At 41.5% G+C, this 22,360-nt stretch overlaps 1 protein-coding gene across 1 annotated transcript in view; it reads right to left on the bottom strand.

Annotated features, from left to right (window-relative positions):
* The window catches only part of ZNF366 (zinc finger protein 366), a 62,444-nt gene extending 40,857 nt beyond the window's left edge, over window positions 1–21,587 (bottom strand). The window contains exon 1 of the mRNA XM_012664589.1: window positions 21,416–21,587. The gene's annotated coding sequence lies outside the window, so the exon portion shown is untranslated. The remainder of the gene's footprint in view (window positions 1–21,415) is intronic.
* Window positions 21,588–22,360: the final 773 nt, after the last annotated feature.

Below are 22,360 nucleotides of genomic sequence, written 5' to 3'. Positions count from 1 at the left end.
AATTAAACCCATCTGTTTCTTTTTACTTTTTAATATAGCTGCTAGAAAATATAAAATTACCTTTGTGGCCTGAATTATATTATGTTTCTATCGGACAGCACTGGTTCAGTTATTGTGCTTTAGATGCAGGATTCCATTAGTTCATTTTACAACCAGGCCATGGGGCTAGAGAGGGCTGGGGGAAGTCATCTCTCACACCAATCTCTTGCAGGTAAGGCTGGACACTAAACCATCCTACAGCACATCTTATTTTTAAAGATTTGTAGGAAAAGTAAATTTTCTGACTTTCCCTGTGGGTTAGTCTAACACAAATAAGCGAGGTCTACAAGTAGTTGAGTCTTACATCCACTTACATAATTTTAAACAAAACACTAGGAATTATTCTTGGACTTTCCCTCTCCATCAACCCTCATGGCCAATCCAAAGCCAGTCCTACTTTCCAAATACCTTTCAGATCTCTACATTTATCCTCTCCTCATCTCCCCAACCTACTCCCTGGTCCAAGAACCACACTCTCACCCGAGTTGCTGCTATTGCCTCATGCGCAACCTCCCACCTCTCTCTTACTGCACTCCCGTCATTCATTCTCCACATGGCAGCCACAGTGAGCTTGTCAACAGGCAGACCTGACCATGCCATTCAGTCGTTTCTTACCAATCTTAGGAGACAATTCAGACTCTGAACATGGCCTGCATGCCCTCTGTAGTCTGACCCCTGTCCCTTTCTCCAGCGGTGTCTTGCCCCTGACCCCAGGTTCTGCATTCAACTCATGCTGGCCTTCTCAGTTCCTCACACACCCTGTGCCCCTCCCTCCAGAACCTCTGTGCAGGCCACTCCACGGCCCAGAACACTATTCTCCTCCCTCCGCCTCCCTCTGCCTGGCTGGTGCATATTTATTCAGTTCCCAGCTCAGTCATCCCTTCCTCGGGACCTCCTGCCCAGGGCAGATATACCCATTTGACACTCGGCACATGTCAGATGGTCATCTTCCATTTACTTGTGTGATACTCATTTAACATCTGACTCTCTCAGTAGACTCCTTGTTCCGTGAGGGCAGGGATCCTGTCAGTTCAGCATCACTATAGTGTCTGACCCACAATAGACCCCCAATTAACAGAAAGGAACAAAGGAAGAACAATGAGAATGTGGCCTGCTTTAGCTGTGTCTCTTCTTCCCTTTATTATTAATACCTCTTGAGTGGGGAGGGGACACAGCCATCACCTTCACAGCCAGCATCCTCCTGCACAGGCCACCCGAGTGCCCTGGTACACGGGTGAGCAAATTCTATGGGCTCTGTTTTCAACGTCTGTCCAGAATCCAACACTTCTCACCACCTCCACTGCCCCTACCCGGGTCAAGCCACAACGGCTTCCTTCCAGGGTTATTGTAGTCGCTTCCTACCTCTTCTCCTTACTTCCACCTTGGGCTCCTGTTAGCCTCCTCGATACAATAGCCAGACTGGTTCCATTACAATGTAAATCAGATCTTGTCACTCTGCTCAGTACTCTCCGGCCATTTTCCATCTATTGCAGAGTAACAGCCGGAGTCTGCACAGCGGCCTGCAAGGCTCCAAGTGATGTCACTCCCGGCCGCCCCTCTGACCTCACACCCTCCCACGCTCTCCCTCGCTCACGCCATCAGGCCCTGTGGCCTCTGGTTGTTCCTGGCACACACCAGACATTCTCCCAGCTCAGGCCCTCTGCACTGGCTGTTCTTGCTGCCCCGCAGACCTACATGGCTCTCTCTTTTGCTGCCTTTAGATTTTCACTCAGTATCATCTTTGCTGTGGGGCCTTCCTAACCCTGCCCCCCAAGCACTCCCCCTTCTCCTTCCCTGCCTCATTTTTCTCCATATCCTCTGTCACACTGTACGGCTTATTCTGGTCATTGTCCATGTCCCTCTTCTAGAATGCAGGCTCCAAGAACATAGGGATGTTTGTCTTTTGTTTCCTGACATGTCCCTGCTGCCTAAAGCAGTGTCTGGCAGGAGGTTGCTGCCCGGTAAGTATCTGCTGAATGAGAGACTGAAGTTCAGCTTATGCACCTGAAAAATAGGCAGACGTGGGTGAGACTGGCCATGCAGCGTGGAACATGCAGAGCTGGCCTGCCTTGGCCTGTGAACACCGGGCTAGTTCAGGACAGCTGGAGGCTCCCTGTGCTCAGGGTGGCCGCCCAGACTGCCAGCTCCATTCTGACGACTGTCTGTGAGGCTCAAGGAAACAGTTGGGATCCAGAGAGCGTCTAACGGGCTCCTCCCAACATCCTCCCCACCACCCCCTCCTCTACTCCACACCACGCAACTCTCTCCCTTTCCAAGGACACAACTTGGGCTATTTCTAAAACTGAGATTCTGATCCAAAACAGTAGCCAACACATAGTGCATCTCCATGTGCACAGGAAAAGACGGGAGACCTCTGAGCAATTTCCTGGCCCTATATTTTTCCATTCCAGTAAATGAGGCCTTCTTTAGCTCAGGAATCCCTCTTTGAACCAAGTCACTGCCTTAACGGTGCATGCTGTTTGCTACTGCCTGGCTTATTTCTTTGTTCTCTTATTTTCCATTTTAAGTGGTCAACAACTGGGTCCCTTCTGTTGTGAAACTTTGACAACCAGCTTTACCAGGAACTGTCTACTAACTAAGGCACATATAATGCTACCGGAAGAGCTTCCTACCTATATAGACATTTTATTCCATAATATATAATACCCAAATTGCACTCTCTGCCTTCAAAGGGTTTTGCAAGCTTTACTCTCTATTAGGTTGAGCAGCACTGGAGTTCGTGCTTTATGTATTGGACACCAGCAAGGTTAAACAAATTGCCTAAGGCTACGACTTGCTTTGCTTCAGACAAAGTATTAATACTTTGTCTTTTTTAATGGATAAGAAAAATATAGTGAATAAAAAAATGTAGCTTTTTAACATCAGTGTTAATCATAAGTTAGTTCTGAGTTATTTCCATGTGCTTGTTGGGGCCATATTTGGGGTTCTTCCTTATCTCTTGGTATCATTTCATGGTCCTGTTCTTCCTCCTCTCCCCACCCTCCCTCTCTGTCTCCTTACCCTTGTCATCTCTGGCTTATTGGGTACTGTGGCTGCCAAGGACACCCACCATACCCTCAACCTGACAGCAACCCTTGCCCCTCTCCCTCAGGGACCCGCTTTCAGATAATAAGCGTATTGTTGGTAAAGAATGGGGACAGCTTAAGGTCAAGCTCTTGGGGGTGGTGGAAATCATAGAATAAATTAGTATATCTTCTGGCCTATCACTTTTATGTAGTGGTGAGTAACTTAAAGCCTTTTAAATGCAAACAAACGAGTATGTTATGGAGCAGAATGCAAAAAACCGGGACAAATTAAAGTCTGAAATTCCATCCGTGGCAGACCACTTAGGATTTCTTCTTCAGATTTTTCTCTCCCAGTAAGGGAGAGAAAAGTGTGAGAAGGACTGACGTAACAGGGCACTAGGGAGGCTCCAGGGAGATGAAATACTGGGATTGATTTTCTAAGGGCTAGTGGAATCAATCTTGTTATTTCATTGTTTCTTTGACCAAAAAAATTTTTTCCCCTAGAGACCGTTTTGGCTGAAAGTAATAGAGGGAATTTTGAGCATCCTTTTCTCGGGTTCATAAACATCCACCAGGTTGCAGCCTTACCAAACTAAGGACAGAGTGGCCCTTTCCTTATTATTTAACAAATAAAAGCAATAAGCAAGGAAACCTATGGCATTTGATACAAAGATTCAAAAGAAAAATCTAGCATATGTTCAGAGATAAAATTTCTGTTACATAGGATTTCATACTGAATGTGTCAAAGCCCTGAAAGGAGAATTGAAATGGGTAAAATGAAATAATGGCTGCTCCACAATAATTTTGATTCGACTTTAACCTGCCCACATCCCGGTGTACGTGCATACCCTGGTGACCCGCAAGAACACTGCAGCGCAGCCACAGTGTCGGGAGGGGAGGTTGGGCACCATGTATGTAGCAAGCTTGTGGAATAATCTCGCCGTAGGAGAGCAAAGATCTCGGGAGACGGCATCGCAAAACCTGGCTTTGAAAACCAGTTCCCCCACTGACTGACTTTCCTAGTCTTCAGTTTCCTCAGCTATGAAACAAAAGTAGTAACTCTTTATTCATCAAATATTTCTCACTGTTCTTCCAGGAATGTGGTTGGATTGCATTTCCCTATCCCCTTTATAGATGGGCATGGCCGTATGACTTACTTTGGATAATAAAATGTGAGCATAAGTGACATGTGTCATTTCTTTGTGGAATCCTTGAGAAGCAGTCCATGATTCCATACAATTTTCTTTCCCTTTGCCATGGCAACCTGAAACATTTCAGATAATAGTTGTTCTGTCAGCTAGGGTCTAAAGTTAAGATGACCTGGGTCAAAGCCACAGTTGATCTATACAATAGATAAGTAATGGAAGTGAGGCATAAATCCTTGGGTTTTTTTTTTTTCTTCCTTTCTTTTTTTTAAGCTGTGGAGATTGGGGGGTTGTTTGTTATTGGAACATAGCTAGTCTATCTAATGTACTCCTTCATGGAATTGGAGGAAGATTAAAATAAGGTACCTAACAGGTAACGTGTATGGTACATGGCAAGTGCTGAACAAATGTTAGTTCTTTCCTCCCTTACCAAATTTCTCTGCTTCATGGTTCTTCCCAGCCCATCCTTCCTAGACCTGAGCTATGCTACTCTTCAGAGAGTTGTTTTCAGTTTGAGAAGAATGAACTTTGTTTTAAGACCTTTTGAATTATTCCCTAACACCCTTTAAAAAAAAAATGGGAGAGTCCCTGAGCGGAGCAGAGTTGGGAATTCCCATCATGGGAAGAGAATCTTCTCTCTGAAATTTACAAAAGGGAAAGGAGCTAAGGGTCTTCTCAAGGGAATCAGCCAGAAAGTAAAACCCACGAACTCTGAAAATTTCCAACCACAGAGAATGCTTCACGCTTCAGCGCCATGCTGCGATCACGGAGCTGGGGTCAGGTACAGGATCTCCCGGGGATTCGGTGCTGGCAGTCCTCGCAAGCCACCTGTCCTCGAGGGAGCTGGAGCCCTTCATCTGCTTGGGACCAGCCTTCCTGAAATTTCAGCCTTAGCTTTTTCCTCACTGGCTCCTTAAGAGGCCCCCTCCCCTACTCCCCATTCCAGGCTGCAGCTTCAAGGGTGTGAGAAGGGAAGCTGACAGGGCCACAGTTGCTGCTTTGGCTAAATCGCTTAGAGTTAATCACTTAACAACTTAATCCATTAGACCATCGACCTAATACCATTTTAGAGTGTTTAAATCTACTTTGGAGATGAAAGTTCCCACCTAAAATTACTCTAGAAAGCCATGTCTTTGAGCTTTATTCAATGGGTAAATCATAATCGATCAATTTAGAAGTCATTCATTAGGGCTGTGCGCCTTCAAATTGTTGAAAATTTTGAGAGGAGGGGAAGGAAAGAGGAATAGAATACAGATGAGATAAAGCCAAATGAGGCCTCCACCTTTGAAGTCAGTTCCCGAAATGAGAGGCAAATAGGACGGCCCTCTTTCAGAACCTCAGCTGGAGAAGAGACAGGCAAGATGACAAGGAGAGCCTTCATTCAAGAGATTCGTATGAAGCATCCGTCGAGGGCAGGTACTGTGCTGGGCACGGAGGGACAATGGTGAGAAGACAGTCGTGACCCTGACCTTCTCAAGGAGGGTGACAGCATTGCCATTTGGGGTTCATTTTTCATCATGCAAGACCGTTGTGTGCATTACAGAACTTTAACATTCCTGCCCACCACCAACCACTGGGTGCCAAATAGTGCCCCCTAGTCATTGTGATAACCAAAAAGCACCCTCCCTATTTCCAAATACCTCCAGGGGGACTGGACTGTCCCCAGTTGAGAACTACTGAATTTGAGTATGACAGTTTCCGTAGGAAACATAGCATGGAGATTTCAGTGGGGCTTAAAGGATTCCAGCATGTGTAGGAGGAGCCGAAGAGAAGCCACAGAGAAGCCCATTCTGAGACTTCCTTCCTCCGCCTGAAATGGCACTTGTTGTCTACATCTTGTCCTGACCCGTGGACTCAGGGTCCCAGGGAGGCAGGACCAGGTCTGAGGTGCTGTGGAGCTCTCAAAAGACACTAAATTTAATTGGTTTGGAGAGTGAATTATTTGAAGAAATAGGGAAAAGCTATATGGGGTGGAGATTGGTTAGAAAGAACCCCCCGACATTCCTTGATAGTAAACTAGTTGGCCTAGTAAACAGATGTAGAGCTGACCCATAGCCCCATGGAAGGGGCTTAGAGGCTAAAGGTACATCATTTCAGAATTCGCGTTATCTGACCACTTCGGGGATCTGGTGCACACTTTTGTCAACTTGAAGCCTTCCTCCTCATTTTTAAGTTGCATGTGATTATTTGGGAAAAGAGGAAGCATGATGAGAGAAAGGGAAGCTAACATTTTTTGAGCACCTAGTATGGCCAGGCAAAGTACTAAGTACGTTCAAAAGAGTTATATCACAGACAGGCTGATCGATGTAGAAGCAGTGTAAACCTGGGAGTCGGGCAGCCCAGAGTTTGAACTCTAGGATTTCCCCTTTTCAACTGGGGCAAGTTGCTTGATCTCTGAGCCTCACTTTCTCCATAAAATGAGGATAAAAATTAATGATAGCCCAATGCGCAGGGTTATTGTAAGATTTCATAAAATAAGAAATTTAAAGCACCTGGTGCCAGAAAAAGACACTCAATAACTAGTAATTGCACCAGTATTTGGTTTTCCCAACACTGATAAGATGATATCTTCATGGTTATACAGAGAAAGGAGAAAGACCTAAGACAAGATTAGTGCTAGGATCTAGAATAATAATAAGGCAGATCAATCATTTTTATTCCAAGTTTCTTATTTATTTATTCCAGGCCCCTTCTCTGGGCATTTTGAGGAAGAATCTCAGCAGTTGCTGTGGCTCTATTCGGTACTGGCCAAAACCATTGGGATGGTGGGGGGTGGGGAGCCTTCTGGGTCAAACATTACAGACAGGGACAAATTGGAGAGTATACAGAGGATTGCAACCTGCTGGAGAGGAGACATACACCCACGCCTGCTGAAGTTACCTGGTAGTTGAGAAGGAAGTATGTTGGAGGCCTGCCTTCTTGATAGTTTATGTTTAAATACTTCAAGCTGACAAAAGAATTGGATTTGTTTCATTTGATCCCAGTGGGAGAAATAGGGCTAGTGGATGGAGGTAACTGGAAAGTATATTAATCTCCAGTTAGTATAACCAATCTTGGAAAGTTCTAGAAGGCTCAAACTGGGTCTTACCGCTTTAGTGTCTGTAGCATCAGCATACAGCCTCCCCCACGTGGGAGTGCTAGGGAGCACTAGCTGCTGTCATTATTACTGCCTGGTCTTAGAAAAAGCAGTTGATTCTGAGAAGCTGATTATTTCTTCATTGGCCCATCTGCCTGAGACCTTAATTAAGAAAAACATCAGCTGGCTCTAAAAACTCAGGGCAGCCCATCTTTTAAAGTCTAGCAATAGGTTTTTTTTTTTCTTCCCTTCAAATTTTCCTTTTGCAACCCCCAAAAAAAGGCACAAAAACAACTGTTTCTATTGCGTAGAAGGTTGTTTATGTAATAAACATCCATGGGATGATATGAAAGTGAAATTTTAAGCTAATATTGAGCCTTCTATGAAAGGTCATTCTAACTTCCTTTGACCATCTCATAACTGTGACCCTCAGCATTTTGGTTTATGGCAAGAAAGCATTGCTTCTCTCCTATTTAGACGGTCTAGTGGGCTTGTTTCCTCTTACGGTTTTTAGTGAAGAACGAAGCCTGTATTTCACATTGGTTCTAGGCCCAGACTCTTCTCGCCTGATCCCTTAAATACATGTTTTGATGCATCTAACATATAAAGTTGATAGATTGGTAAAGTCCGCCAGGCCAGAAAATACAGCAACCTCATCAGCTCTCTAGGTTGAGCTCACTCGATTGCATGCTCCCAAAACGCCGCGTCTGAGTAAAAGCAGCTGTCCTAACTGCCTGCCTGTGACTCAGGCAATGTAGATAAGGAATCACATCTCTATAACTGCCCTTTAGTGCTACTTTACATTTTCATTTATTCATTCATTCATTCCGAAAATGTCTATTGAGCCCAACTGTGTCAAAAACAGTTGCAAATGGCGCTCACCAACAATGATATTTGCTGAGGATTTCCTGCGTTAGTTAACATGCATTAACTCATGTCGCTGTCGCAGCACCCCCGGAGATAGGTACTACTCTTTTGCCCATTTTGTCAGTGAGGAAACTAGACACAAAGAGGTTAAGCAAATTGTCCAAGGTCACACAGATAATAAAGAAAGGAACAAGGAGTTTTGGGGAAGATAGTTGTTAGATGAAAGAAGAAATTAAACATCAATGATGAATACTTCCAGGCACTTTCTAATCAAATATATAAACTTATTATAGGTAGCAATTTAAGAATTGAAATGTTCTTTGCCACCAGAAGACCCAGATTGTTCAAAACAGTTTGTTAGTGAACCCTAGCTCTGGTCTACTTCAGTGGATGGCAGACTTCTCAGCTCAAGGACTTCCTTTGTAAATTTTAAAAACAAACTCATTTTGAAAATCCCTAATGAGTTAGAAAAAATACAAATAATCAAAAGTTAATTTGAGTTTAGTAACATCTTCACATTAATTTATGTTAAATGAATGAATGAATTACTGTACCATAACCTGATTTGAAAAACAGAGGTACATATACTTCTAAAACATTATTTAGTCAATCCAGAAACATTAAGTGCTTGACATCCATGTATAGACTCTTTGTAATAACTCCACATTCCCCCGAAGATCCACAGAGCTGTATGACTTCGGTGGAATCATTTATCCTCTCTGAGTCTCAGTTTCCTCATCTCTAAATTGGAGATAACAAGAGAGGTTATTTCAAAGGATCTGAGAGAATTAATGAAGACTAACAAGAGTTTGGAGGGCTCTTGTCCTGGAAAGTACGAAACTAGTTTAAGACACAGTTCCTGACAAATATAGTCCTAATGCAGTTAAGGAGAGCAGACACATGTGAAAGAATTAGTAAGCAGGGCAAACCACTAAACTAAACTGTGCCTTCTAGAATCTAGTTCTAGAATGTGATCTGATAAGGCATAAGGCAAAAGGTGTTAAAAAGGAGTTTACTATCACCTATATACACAAGGGAAATTCGATTCCTTCAAAAGTTGTCAAGTTTTGTTGTTGTGTTTGTTTTGTTCGGTATTTTGGTGGCGGGAAGGCTGCTATCTACAGCTGAGACACTTGAAGGTAGAGGGACCCACGGAGAATTATCTGGATTTAGACACAACCCCTGCAGTGCTACACTGTGACTGAAGTTGGGAAAGAGGGGTATGCACATATCGCAGGAAGTGAAGACTTTTTTGTTTGGTTTGCTCTGATCTGAAGCAGCAACTCATATTTGTTGAATGACTACCATGGAAAGGAGGTTATGCAATGGTCCTAATGTTAATATTTAATAATATTTTGATCCACATATAATTTAAGGCACATTTATCACATGAATTGAAACTCACTATAACTTAACTGGCTCAACTCCCTGTATAATGTCACAATCTTGTGATTTTACAGCCTGCGTCCATCACGTTTTGAAGATAAAATTGACTCCAGGGGATGGAATCTCGGAAGAAGATTCCCTCAGTGACATTGGCTTGGGAGCAGCAGAATTTACTTCAGCCTCTCCCTTTGGGTTGTTGGGTTTAAAAAACAAGCTTTCCCATCACTGCCAGGACTCCCTGTTCACAGTGGTAATGAGTCCACACCTGTCAGCTTAGATGCCTCTCTTTCCCCTCACCCCCAGCAAAGCTCCTGGTCCCGTGAGCAGGGGAGTTCAGACTGATAATTAAAAGGCTAACACTTTATTGAATATTACTATGAGGCAGGTACTGTGCTAAGCAAATACATGAATTATCACTCTTAATCCCCACCCAAGGAGGGTGATGGTATTTTATACCTGTCATACAGACAAAGAAAAGAGAGGTTAACTACCTGTAGTCCCACTGCCAGCCGGTAAGATGGTTGGGATTTCATCTCAAGCAGCTGCCCTAAGACGTGGGTCATAACCACTCCTATAGACTGTCTTGCCACATTCTCCCCTGGCTTTCTGGGCCGCCATCTCACCCTGGTTGACACTCATATTTTACATGTTGCCAAGAGGATGGGAACCCAATAAACTGAGAGACAACGGAATGAGAAGGAATAAAGCCTTTGATTGTGGCTTTCTATGTGGCATTTGGTGACACGCTGGCAGGAAAAGGACAAGAGGAATATAGATGACCATCCTTACAGAAATTCTCAGAGCATGGAACTTGAAGTCAGAAGCATACTTAGAGATGGTCCAACCTCTTCATTTTACGGGTGAGGAAACAAAGGCTTAGACTTTTGCCCACTATCACCGAGCTGTTACAGCTGACCTGGGTCTCAAAAAACTCCTCTCTCTTTCTCTTTCCCCCCTCTCGTGTGCATGAGCATACATGTGCACGCATGAAGCAAAATCTATTATTACTAGTAAGTCTAGTGTATCCTTCTAGAGCTATTCTATACATATCAAAAATATACTTTTTTTCTTTTTTTACAAAAATGATAGCACTGTCTGCAATGAAAGCACCTTGGCCTTTTTACTTAACTGTACAGGTTGGAGAGTGCTCCCTTATTGGAATATCTAGAGTTGCCTCATTCTTTTTGTTTTTCCCAATTATTTTAAATAGCTTTATTGAGGTATAATTTCCACAATATAAAATTCATGGCTTTTAAAATATGCAGTGTTATAAGTTTTAGAAAATGTATACAGTTGTTCAACTACCATCAAAATTTAATCTTGGAATAATTCCATCACTCCAAAAAGTTTCATTATGCCTGTTAGCAGTCTATCCTCGCCCCCACCCTTAGCCTCAGAAAACCACTAGTCTACTTTCTGTCTCTATAGCTTTGTACTTTAAGAAATTTCATGTAAATGAAATAATTGAATATTTATTGCATGCCTGATTCCTTTAATAATACTGTGTCTGGCTTCTTTCAATAGCATGATTGTGAGATTCATCCACCTTGTTGCATATATCAGTAGTTTCTTTTTAATTATTGAGTAGTATTCCATTGCATAGATGTAGCAGATTTTGTTTACCTACTCACCAATTTATGAACCTGTGGATTGTTTCCAGTTTGGGGCTATTATGAATAACGCTGTGGTGAACATTTGTGTTCAAGTCTTTATGTAGACTTATGATTTCAGTTTTTGAGGATAGGTACCCAGAAGTAAAATTGCTGGGTAGTATGGCAGGTATATACTTAACTATTTAAGAAACTACCAAACTGTTTTCCAAAGTGGCAGTATACTTTTACATTCCTACCAGCAACATATGAGAGCTCCAGTTTCTCCACATCCTTACCAACACTTAGTATTTTCTCTCTTTTTGGTTTTCAACATTTTACTAAGTGTGTGGTGATATCTCATCCTGGTTTTTATTAATAGTTTGCCTTTTCACAGTCTAATGGTATTATGTATCTTTTTATGTGCTTATTTGCTATTTTTGTATCTTTTTGTGTGTGTGTATCTATTTAAAACTTTTGCCCATTTTAAAATTGGGTTGTTTGCCTTATTATTATTGAATTCTAAGAGTTTTTTTAATATATTCTGGAAACAAGTCCTTTATCAGATATATGTTTTACGAATATGTTCTCCTGGTTTGTGGCTTGTCTTTTTATTTTTATAATGGCATCCTTTTATTGAAGAGTAAAAGTTTTTAATCTTGATGAAGTCCAAATTATCAATGTTCTCATTTATTATTTGTGCATTTTGTGTCAGAACTAAGTCATTGCCTAACCCAAAGTTACAAAGATTTTCTCCTGTGTTTATCTTCTGAAATTTTATAGTTCTAACTCTTACATTTAGGTCTATGACCTACTTCAAGTTAATATATGTGTATAGTGGGAGCTAGGGGCCAAAGTTCATTTTTTTCTTTTGTATATAGATATTGAATTGTTTCAGTACCATTTGTTGAAAAGACTATCCTTCCCTCATCACATTACCTGTGCACCTTTGTTAAATCCATTGGACATATACCTGGAGTTCCATTTCTGGATGCTACTCTGTTCCCTCATTTTTTAGGGCTGCATAATATTCCATTGTATGGATGTACAATACTTACTTTAACCAATCTGTTACTGATGGACAATTGTACTATTGCTATTTTTTTTTCTGTTCCAAATAATGCTGTGATGGATATATTGCATTGCAGGTATGTCTTTTTGCATCTCATATTTGTGGAGTAAATTTCAAGAGGAGTCAATGTTACATTTTGATAGACATTCACAAAATGCTCTCTGTAGAAGTTTTGCTAATTCACGATTACCCCAGAAATGTCTGAGAGCACTTTCCAGAGCCCTTGAAACAAATATGCTAACGAATGTTCCATCTTCGCCAATCAAGTAGATAAAAATGGTATCTCATAGTTTTAATTTGCATTTTCTTATTATGAATTAAGATGAGTATCTGTTATTTTTTTACATGTTTAAGAGATGACGATATTTAATTTTATGTGAAATATGTGCATCACGTGATTTGCTCATTTTTCTGTTCATATTAAGCTCTTTGTGATACACATTGCAAATGCTTCCCCCCATTTTTGGTTTGTATTTTGACTTTACTGAGTTTTGACCCTGCAGAAACTTTTTGTTTTACTGTAATAAAATGTATAATAAATGTTAAGGCTTCTGGGTAAAACTAGAAAGACCCTTCCTACTCTGAGATTCAAAAAAAAAAACAAATCTCTCTTTTTTTCTAGTATTTTTATGTTTTCATTTTTTTAAAGACAATTTTTATTGGATTTTAGGTTCACAGTATGTTTTTATTTTTAACATTTTAAGTCTTTGATCTATCTGGAATTTATTTTAGTTTAAGAAATTAAATTGGGACATAAGTTTTTTTTCCCTAGATAGCTACCTAATTGTCCCAACACTATTAATTACCTAATCCAACTTTCCCCTCTGATATGCAATGTGATTTTTATCATATACCAAATTCCCATATGCATTTGGATTTGCTGCTCTGTCAGCCATTCATGCATCAGTAAGCACAATCAAATCTCTAAGCTCTGACTCCAAGCGTAGCATTCTTTCCTCTATTACTTACATTCTCAAAACGACGCACAGTAAGTGAATGAAGTGCTTTATGAATTGTTTGCATTAACACTTAAATCTTGTCTCACCTTCTTCCTGCTGCCGCTAGCTAACAATATTCAAATTCTTTTTAGCATCTCTAAGAAAAATATAATTAGGACAGTTAATCTGGAAGTGTAGGGGACCAAAAATCAGATACTACATTCTTGAGTCAAATAAACAATTTGGAGCTAACCTCCTGGCTCCTAATCTTTTATAAGAGCCAGTGATTTTGGATAGACGGGGTGTGTGCATGTACACTCAAGCATGAGCCACATGTACCATGTGCATAAGAGATAGTGATTTATTAGGTAAACCAACTCCGCTTCCCAAACTATCCATATTGGTTGAAGAACAAATACATTTGGCATTTTCTGTCCCAATCCTTCTGAGATGGGATTTGCTCACCATTAAATGTCCTTCCCAACTGCACGTATGAAAGATGTGATGCTGAAATTCCTCTCCTGGGAGACTCAGAAGAGGGAAAGGAGCCAATTAAGTCTTGCTAAGTAGCGGGATGTGTCTGAGCACATGGAGCTCGTGAAGACGGGCTGAATGGGACTGCCTTCTTCAGAATAGTGCAGAACTGAGCTGCACCTTCTTTCCCTAAATCTGGGCTCTCTGCTCCTTCTCCAATATCCCCATTCAGATCTGGAGCCCAGGCTGCAGCCAGGAGATAAGAACTCTCTGGCCCTGGAAACCCTGACCCACCCTGAGGCAGGCAATTGTGCCGTGACATCACTGCAGTGCCAGGAGGGCTGTGGCCATGTCGGAGGAGACTCCCACTTGCTTGCTGCATCATTGGATACCTCCTGAGTGTCAAGAAAGATGATGCTCTGATGCTCGTAATAGTCCCTCCTTGCCCAGCTCTCTGAAAACCAGGTAGGAGGAGGCGAGATTCTGGATATACCTACTAGCAACCTCTTAAAACTTCTTGCGTGGTCCTCACTGTAAGAATTCAAGTTCTAGCACTTCAGGAACCCCATCTTGATTAAGTATAGTGCTCCTTAGCACTTTAAAAGCTCGATATATACATCTTTTAGGATAATGCTGGAAGACCCTCTTTGTGCTTTTTTTTAAACTGAAAATTTTTTCTGGAAGTGGAGGGGAAGGGAGAGACGCTCCACTAACTATGCTGTGGGGAAGAAAATGCCTGAACTAGAAAAACAGTCAGCAAGAAATGAGCGGTGGGCACTATTGCGGTGGGTGTTCCATGAGACTGTTAAAAACTCAAAGTTCCTCATCTGCCTGCGCGTCCCGTGGAAGCAGGCCAGAGGGCCTCAGTGGTGGGCTGGGGGGTGAAGCTGCAGGCTCTATCCAGGCAGAGGCCTGGTGTGTACAGGCTGCACAAACCAGAGGCTGTTCCGGTCCTCTCCCTCGCTCTCTTCCTGCCCTGCTTCCTTCCCCCACCCCTCCAACAATAGTCCCCTCTTGATTTCTGTTCCAAGAGAGAACGGTGAGTCCCCGGTGCAAAGGAAACTTCTAACTGGGAAGAGTGAGGTGCGTGTATTGGCATCTCCTCCTCGGCTGCGGTGCTGGAGAATGGGGTCCTCCCTCTTTCCCCCGAGGAAGACACATGGCAGATAGCAGGACTTCTTGCCTCCATTCTCAGGCATTCAAGGGAAGAAGCTGGCAGAGTCCCTTTTCTTCCTGGAAGGACTCTGGTGCGTTTTCTTGTACGCATGCACTATTGTTTTTAAATATTTTTTTTAAGCTGTTGAAAAAAGCTCAACTTTTTTGTAAGGTAATGTGCACAAACTATGCATCACTTCTCTCCCCAGGGACATCTTTACCCTGAGCCAGTAGCTTGGGTAACAGGCAGTGCATTGGTCCCTTCCCCAGATTTATTAAATCTGGGGAAAGGTCTGGAAATCTGCCCCAGGTGACTCTGGTGATTGGTGCTCCAAACATACCTGAAAAATAATACCGCAGCTCTTTCCTCTCTGAGAATGTTAGGATCTCACTGTATGGAGTTAACTTGCTAGGGAGACCACAGAAATCACGCCTAATGTTGCTCAGAGCTGAATAGAATTGAGACTTGTCTAGTGATGCCACTATCTTACTAGAATTATGTTGTCTTGGACAAGGTCAAAGTTAACAAATGGCTTTGTAACTCCTTGGAATAAGGGTCTACTTTCCAGGATCAATCTGTGTGCAACAGGTCAAGATCCAAAGGCCATGCTGCTCAAACTTGAATGTGCAACGGAACCACGTGGAGAGCTTGTTAAAATGCTGATTCTGGTTCAGTAGGTCTGAGGGAGGGCCTGAGAATCTGCATTTCTAACAAGCTTTTAGGTGATGCCATGCTGCTGGTCCTTAGACCACATTTAATGGGCACTGCTTTAAACAATACTTAATTATTAGCTACAGATGACACTTCCCCTTAATGAGAAACCTGAAAACAAGCAACATCAATTTAGTGACCTTGAGCAAATCATTTACTTTCTCTACTCTGTTAAGCAAGGTGGTTGCCTTTCCTCATTGCTAAGATGTGGAGAATAAAGCACTTCCTTTTTAGAATGGAAAGGTTAAGTGAAATGATGCATATAAAGTTCTTAGTGCCCCAAACCTGGCACTGACTCCTCCATGAATGTGCCATCCATGGCGGTAGTAGTGTTAAATCATTCTCCCATTTAGCATCGTGGCCATCACAGAATAAGGTCAAAATGGAGCCATAATATATCAGAGGAAAATGGGAGAATGGTCCAGAATTGCCTTTGTGTGCCCCTGGTACTTGACTCTAGGGAGATAGGCTTTATCAACGTGAACAGAGAGAGCTTTTCAATTTCTACTGCTAACAACAGAAATCTTGGACCCCAACATAATCAGCAACATCCCAAATCCCAATTTCTCATTAAGCATTTATATTTATCACTTTAAATTTGCCAAATAAGTGTAAAACTGCCTCAATCCGGTATTTGCTCGTCTTGGCTGTCTCCATTGCCTTTAATTAAATAAAGGAAAGGGTGTTGTGCTCAACAAGGATATCACTTTTCTCTCCCTGAATTCACCCCATGGTGTTTTGTAAACTCAGTCCAAGTGGCGTTCCTTTAACTTGGATTTACAGCCTGTGCCTATAACAAGCCAGAGAGCACTGAGCATTTCCTACAAGACTGAATCCTGGCTCACAGCTCTTTTGGTCAAGGAAAAACAAATGACCATTCTCTCTCTCGCCAAAAACAATTTGCTAACCCATCATCTGCCCAGAAAATAAATGGAAAATATAATGCAACCAACAGTCTTTTCTGTGTATCTATCTTATAAATGCTAATCTCCCATGAACAAGTGGGTGGGGGACTTGCCAAGATGACAGTTTAATATACAGGTACCAGCCCCATGCACACAACAGCAAAACAACCCCATTCCAGTCAATTCAGGTGAGGGATAAATCTGTCAAGCTGGAAGTTTGGCATTGTCTACACTCCAGAAAAGTTTGACTACCTTTTTTTTTCATTAACTGCTTCATTTGGTGTTATATAAAGATAGAATCTTTCACTCTACAGCCCACTCATTCAGTAACTCATCTATTCAAAAAATACTTCTTATGCATCTATTACATGCTATGTGCTATTTCCTGTAGTCTCCGGGTGCACAGCAGTGAACAAAAAGAAATCGCTGTCCTCGTGGTGCTTGCTTTCTAGTGAACTTAACTTACATGTGACGCACAGCACCTAATGAAGACATGTTCCTATTCTTTTATCTAAATATCAATGGCTTTATGTAAACGTATTTGGTGTTTGAATAGTCAAAAAGACCGATCATTACTAGGCTAGCTGTTTCCAAGAGCATACATCAAAATATTCGTTGTCTTTATGTTCCTGTAGGACCGAGACCTGTGCCCGTTGCCACTCTATTTCATTAGCCATATATATACATTAGGGAAAAAAAAGTGATTTAGGTAGAGACAAAATCAGGAACCTCAGAATAGCTTTTTCTATAAGGTACGTATTTTCCTTATAATTAAAGCAGAGTTAATGTGATTTGTGAGTGCTGGTTTTTTAAACATCCTTATCAATCTTTTTGCCTTTCCATGTCACCATCAATTTAAGGACAGGGATCTAACTTCTAAAATAGTCTCAGCATAGCACACATTGTAAAAGGTTTAAAAAAAAAACCTTATAAGATCAAATCTACTAATATTTTTTGAAAGTGAATAGAAAAAGTTTAATATCCGTGTATTTTTATTAAAGAAAGACTACATGCTCACCGTAAGATGCAAATAATACAGACATGTGTAAATCAAAAAGTGCTATTTATATTGAACTACAATATTTATCGATCTATAATCAATCTTTTTATAATTTATATATGGTTATAGAACATTGATCAGTCTCATCAGATTGCTAGGACATTCCTTATTCCATAATACTAATAGCTTCTAGAATAACAATTGATATATTCAAAACTAAGTTCTAGAGAGAACATCCGATACTGAATAGGAATTTCGTTTAAAAGTATGGCTCTGCGTACATGCATTTACAGTTAACGTCAATGTCATCCCAGAGAAGGCGGAGCAGACACTGGCCTTCCATCTTAGAGAACCACGGGATGCCAGCAGCAGCATCTCACACTCATCCAGTGCAGTGGGCAGGGAGGAGGAAGGTGTCAATGAGCCCCCCCAGGTGAATTCTGATACACACTCTCACACAGAGACCATCTTGAAAATTACTTATGTAGTCCAGCCTGTCATTTCATAGACAAGAAAACTGAGGTTCAAGCAAGTAAAGAAATCTTTCAAGTCACGCATATAGGAAGTGCAAAGGTTGGATCAGAACAGAAGTGTTCTGACTCCCCATCTAGTCTTTTTTCTACTGCATGCACCAAGCCACAAGAGAAGGCACCTTTTGCAAAAGTGCGGTACAACTCAGCTTCGATTTGTTTTCCTAAGGTCAAGTGTCCAAACAAGTCTCTGTTGCATGAGAGGCTCTTATTTTAACAAGAAGACCTCGATGGTTACAATAACAAAAGGTTATCGGTGGTCGATTTTTGGTTGGTTTTTGCTTTCAGAAAGTGGAGGGATATTTAACTAAGACCTAAGTAAAACTGTCATTATTGCTTGATAAACTAATGGGCATGTAAATTTTAAAGTTTAGAGCGAGAGAAAAATAGCAGTTGGGGTGATCAGGTACCCTGCCCCCGACCCTGCACACACCCGGCGTGGGGATATAATGTTCTGTTCATCTGTGTGAAGGTGAATGGCTCGCTGCCAGAATGTTTGAGGAGAGAGAACTCCAAGTATGCTCCTCCCTGGGTGGGGGGAGAGTATGTCACTTCGAGTCCTTTTCTCTCTGGCTGAGTCATGGCACAGTCACTATGGTCTCCAAAAAAGGTGTCTACAGCCTTCCATGGCCAGGGAAAAGGTCGCCCATGACACTGAGCTCTCGAGCTTAGGGAAGTAGGTGAAAGGGAGAAATGTCTACAATATAGTTAAGGTCTGTTCACACATTCATTTAAATAGAAAACTTTCATCCCAGACAAACTTTACCCTGCATTGAGCTCTATTGAATACAGCTGGTATAATCAACGAAGCTAAATCTGGCATTTCTGGCATTTCTTCCATTAGCAAAATGAATATCAATACACTAAACTCTACCTTCTTTTATTTTATAAGAATTTGGGGTTCATAATATCATCGCTCAATATGTGCCCAACTCTAAAGCTATGAGAAATAATTTTTGTTCTGATACATACTTGGTATAGTATTAAGCAAGAATAATCACAGGAATTATAGAAGACTCATTCTAGTCTCTACATTAATAAAATACAGTACTCTTAAGTGTTCATATATGACTTAAAAATTACAACTGACATTGATTGACTCCTATTACTTGCCAAGAATTGTGTTAACTGTTTTATATCAATAATCTTATTTAATCCTGACAACAACTCTATTGTATTCATGCAATTTTACATTTGGGGACACTGAGACTTAGGTTAAACACCTGGGCTAAGGCCCCTGATCAGTAAGCGACAAAGCTGGAATTCAAACCCAGTCTGTATGATGACACCACCTGTGCTCTACTGTAACTTGATTCACATCCCAGCACACAGACCTAACATGATTTAAAATTAAATTTGTCGTTTAGTTGTGTGTACAATTTCAGCAGAAATAAATTAACAAAATCTTGTGTGTGTCAAATTCTGGATCATTCCAAACTGGAATTCCCCAAATGATATCACAAAACAGCCTCTGATGACCCCAAAGAAGAATCATCCACTGGAAGTTTCCACAAATGCCAGCTCACTCCTTGGAGTTGGGTAGAGATACACTGAGTAGTAGCGACTTAGACTAAACTAGTCGATGGCTTTTTTCTTCAGGTAGCTGATCTTTTTTTACCCAATACCTAACAAATATTCTTATGGCAATGATTTAACTTGAATGGAAACATTGAATATATATTTTTTTCCTTTAAAGAAAATAGCTTACCCCCAGCTCCTTAATCTCGAGCCACAATGAAAGATGTGTGCTAGCAGAGAGGCTGTTTTCTGGGCCATTGACCTACCCACTTTTTGCCTTCCTTGCCTTTAGTCCGAGGACTCTCCTGTCAATTGTTTCTTATTGCATCTGATGCTTTTATTCAATAACCAAAACCAGAGAGTGTTGCATGATGTTGTTTTAATTGTGCACAAAATTTAATGCATTATCAACAGAAATGAAACTGAAAGGAGTAAGTCAAGATCGCAGCCCTGAGTTTTCTTCTGGGGTCACAATTGCTGATAAATGATGCAATAATGCGCAAGACGGTCAGCCCCGGCTACCTTTTGACCTGAAGATCTGCGAAAATGGAGTAGCTAGGGTTGCTGCTAGGGAAGCTGGAAACCACTTTCCACTGTTATTAGAATAATTTTGCACCCTCAAGCCGGCAAATGCTAATCACGTCTCTTTCACATTGTTCATTCTATGGTGTTCCTAAGGAAAGTCTCTTGTAAAAAGGAGAAGAGAAAGGAGGTCTGACTAATGGAACAAAACCTACACAACAGTCTAGTGCTATCATATTTTCTCATCCTTATTAAGATGATGGCTCAGTTGTGAATAAAGATTAATTACTTGATTGTGGCTAAAGCACAGATTGGCCAAATTAATTTAAAAATAAGAGTCCAGATATTTTTATCATACTCTTCATATTCCAGGTCATTTCAGTCAGTAAATTTCATAAAAATGAATATTTTTAAAAAGTATGCTTGGCCATTGCCTTTCACCCATTCGGCGACTCTCTAAATTAAACTACTCACATTGGTAAACACACACTGTCTTTTGGAGTGATCTTGCTGGCCTATTTTTGACAACATGATCTCAGCTCCTTCATGGCTTGCCATGATGAATTCTTGGTAACATTATCCTTTCTCACAAATTTAATTGAAGCAAGTTAAACTTTTAAAAACTAGGTATGTGTATGAACTTGACTAGCTTACAGTACTCTATTTGGTGCTTGGAAAACCAGGCACTGGGTGAATGTCTTTTAGTTGCATCTACAGCTTAGTTTTTTCCCTCCTACTGACACAAGCGATCAATCTTAATCTTCCCATTCTAGTCTCATGTTGTTTTCCAAAACTAAGCTATATGCCCCCAAATCTCTGCCTTCTTTTGTGTGGCAGATGATATCTTCCACTGACAGCAAATAATAAATTCACACTGAACCCACACGTGGAACCTGAGCACATAAGCCCCCCCACAAGCACTACTATTTCAAAGTCACATTCCTTTCTTTTTTCAGTGATGCAGAATAACAGTCACAAAGTAACAGTTCTCTTTTGGGGGGATGCTACATGGAAAAAAAAGAACAAGAGAAGGGCACCTCAATCCAGACAACATGTAACAAAACCTCCAGAGCAAACCACAATTCTTAACAGACACCCTGATAAGGTTCCCAAGACACAGAGCTGAGGAAGAGTGAACTCTCCAGTGGGACACATCACACACTCCAGTGGCTCCTGGCTAACCTGGCCACGTTATCTGTGCCAAAATTCAGATTTAACACAGTGTCCTCCTGAGCCCCAGTGCAATTCTATTTCCAGTTCTGGCAGCCTCAGCTCTGCAAAGCATCAATATTCTCTTTTAAAAAAAAGTATAAGCTGAAATTCTGGGCCATCCATCAGTCAATCATCCCCTTTGATTAAGACTACACCCAGCAAGGTATTTTCTGATGAAGATGCCCACAGCAGTATATCCATCCCAGGGACATCGAAATGGAAGCAGAAATGAGTGCATGGGTAACTTACCAGCTCCTGAGGTCTGAATGGCTGCAGCAGCCTCAATCCTTTACCTGATCCCTGCTCTCTGTGTCTCTCTCCCTCTTTCTCTCCCTCTTTCTCTTGTGTACAGATTACAGGGAACTTAAAGAACTCGCAGGGACAGTGTTTCAAATGACTTAAGAAAGAGAACAGGAACAATACTTCGTTCTCTTTTTCTCAGATGAGTACCTTCGGGAAGAAGGAAGGAAGGGAGGGGAGAGGGAGGAAGTCAACAACCCTTTGCTTTCCTGAAAAAAAATAAGGAAACAGAAGATAGACATCTCATTTTCTCTTAAACAAAATGTTGGAAGGGGCAAAAAAAAAAAAAAATCTTTGAAAAAAGGAATTCCTCAAATATGCTCTCTGCCCTGGGAGCTTTAAAGAGATGAAAACGCCTTAGTGGCCTGTCCTGTCCAAACAAATGGTGTTCCAGAAAGGCAGGCTCTCCTGAGCTTGCAGACTCTGGTATCTGGTTTGCAGAACTGACACAGCCAAAAGGGAACAAATCATGTCATGTCGACTCTGAGCAAGGGAAAGTTCAGCCTGCTGTGCTAACTGAGGCAAACCTGCAGCCTGTGAGACAGGGCACCGCGGCTGGTCAGCCCGGACTTTTGGCTTTTCTAGGCCCTTAGAAACACCAGCCTTGCCGTAATCCCTCGGCTGATTCTAGATCCTTAGAGTTTTCCAAGATCGAATAGCAGATTTATGCACCGGTCACTGCACTTTATGCAATGGACCAAATCCAGCTTCCACCTTTGCTGGTGGACAAAAAGGGGAAAGAAGTAACTTTCCATACTGCTGCCAGACACAGCATCTCAGAACCGTTGTTTACGTTGTCCTGTCCTTTACATTCCTAAGGCTTCTTGGATTTAGTCGCCTCTGGAAAACTGGAAGGAGATTTCTAATTTGTTTTCAAAATACTGTGAAGCAGCC

This window comes from Propithecus coquereli, unplaced genomic scaffold, assembly GCF_000956105.1.
Source record: "Propithecus coquereli isolate 6110/MARCELLA unplaced genomic scaffold, Pcoq_1.0 Scaffold9, whole genome shotgun sequence".
NCBI classification, from domain to species: Eukaryota; Metazoa; Chordata; class Mammalia; order Primates; family Indriidae; genus Propithecus; species Propithecus coquereli.
The sequence above is the reverse complement of the archived record's forward strand: the minus strand, read 5'-3'. Positions and strand labels throughout refer to the sequence as shown.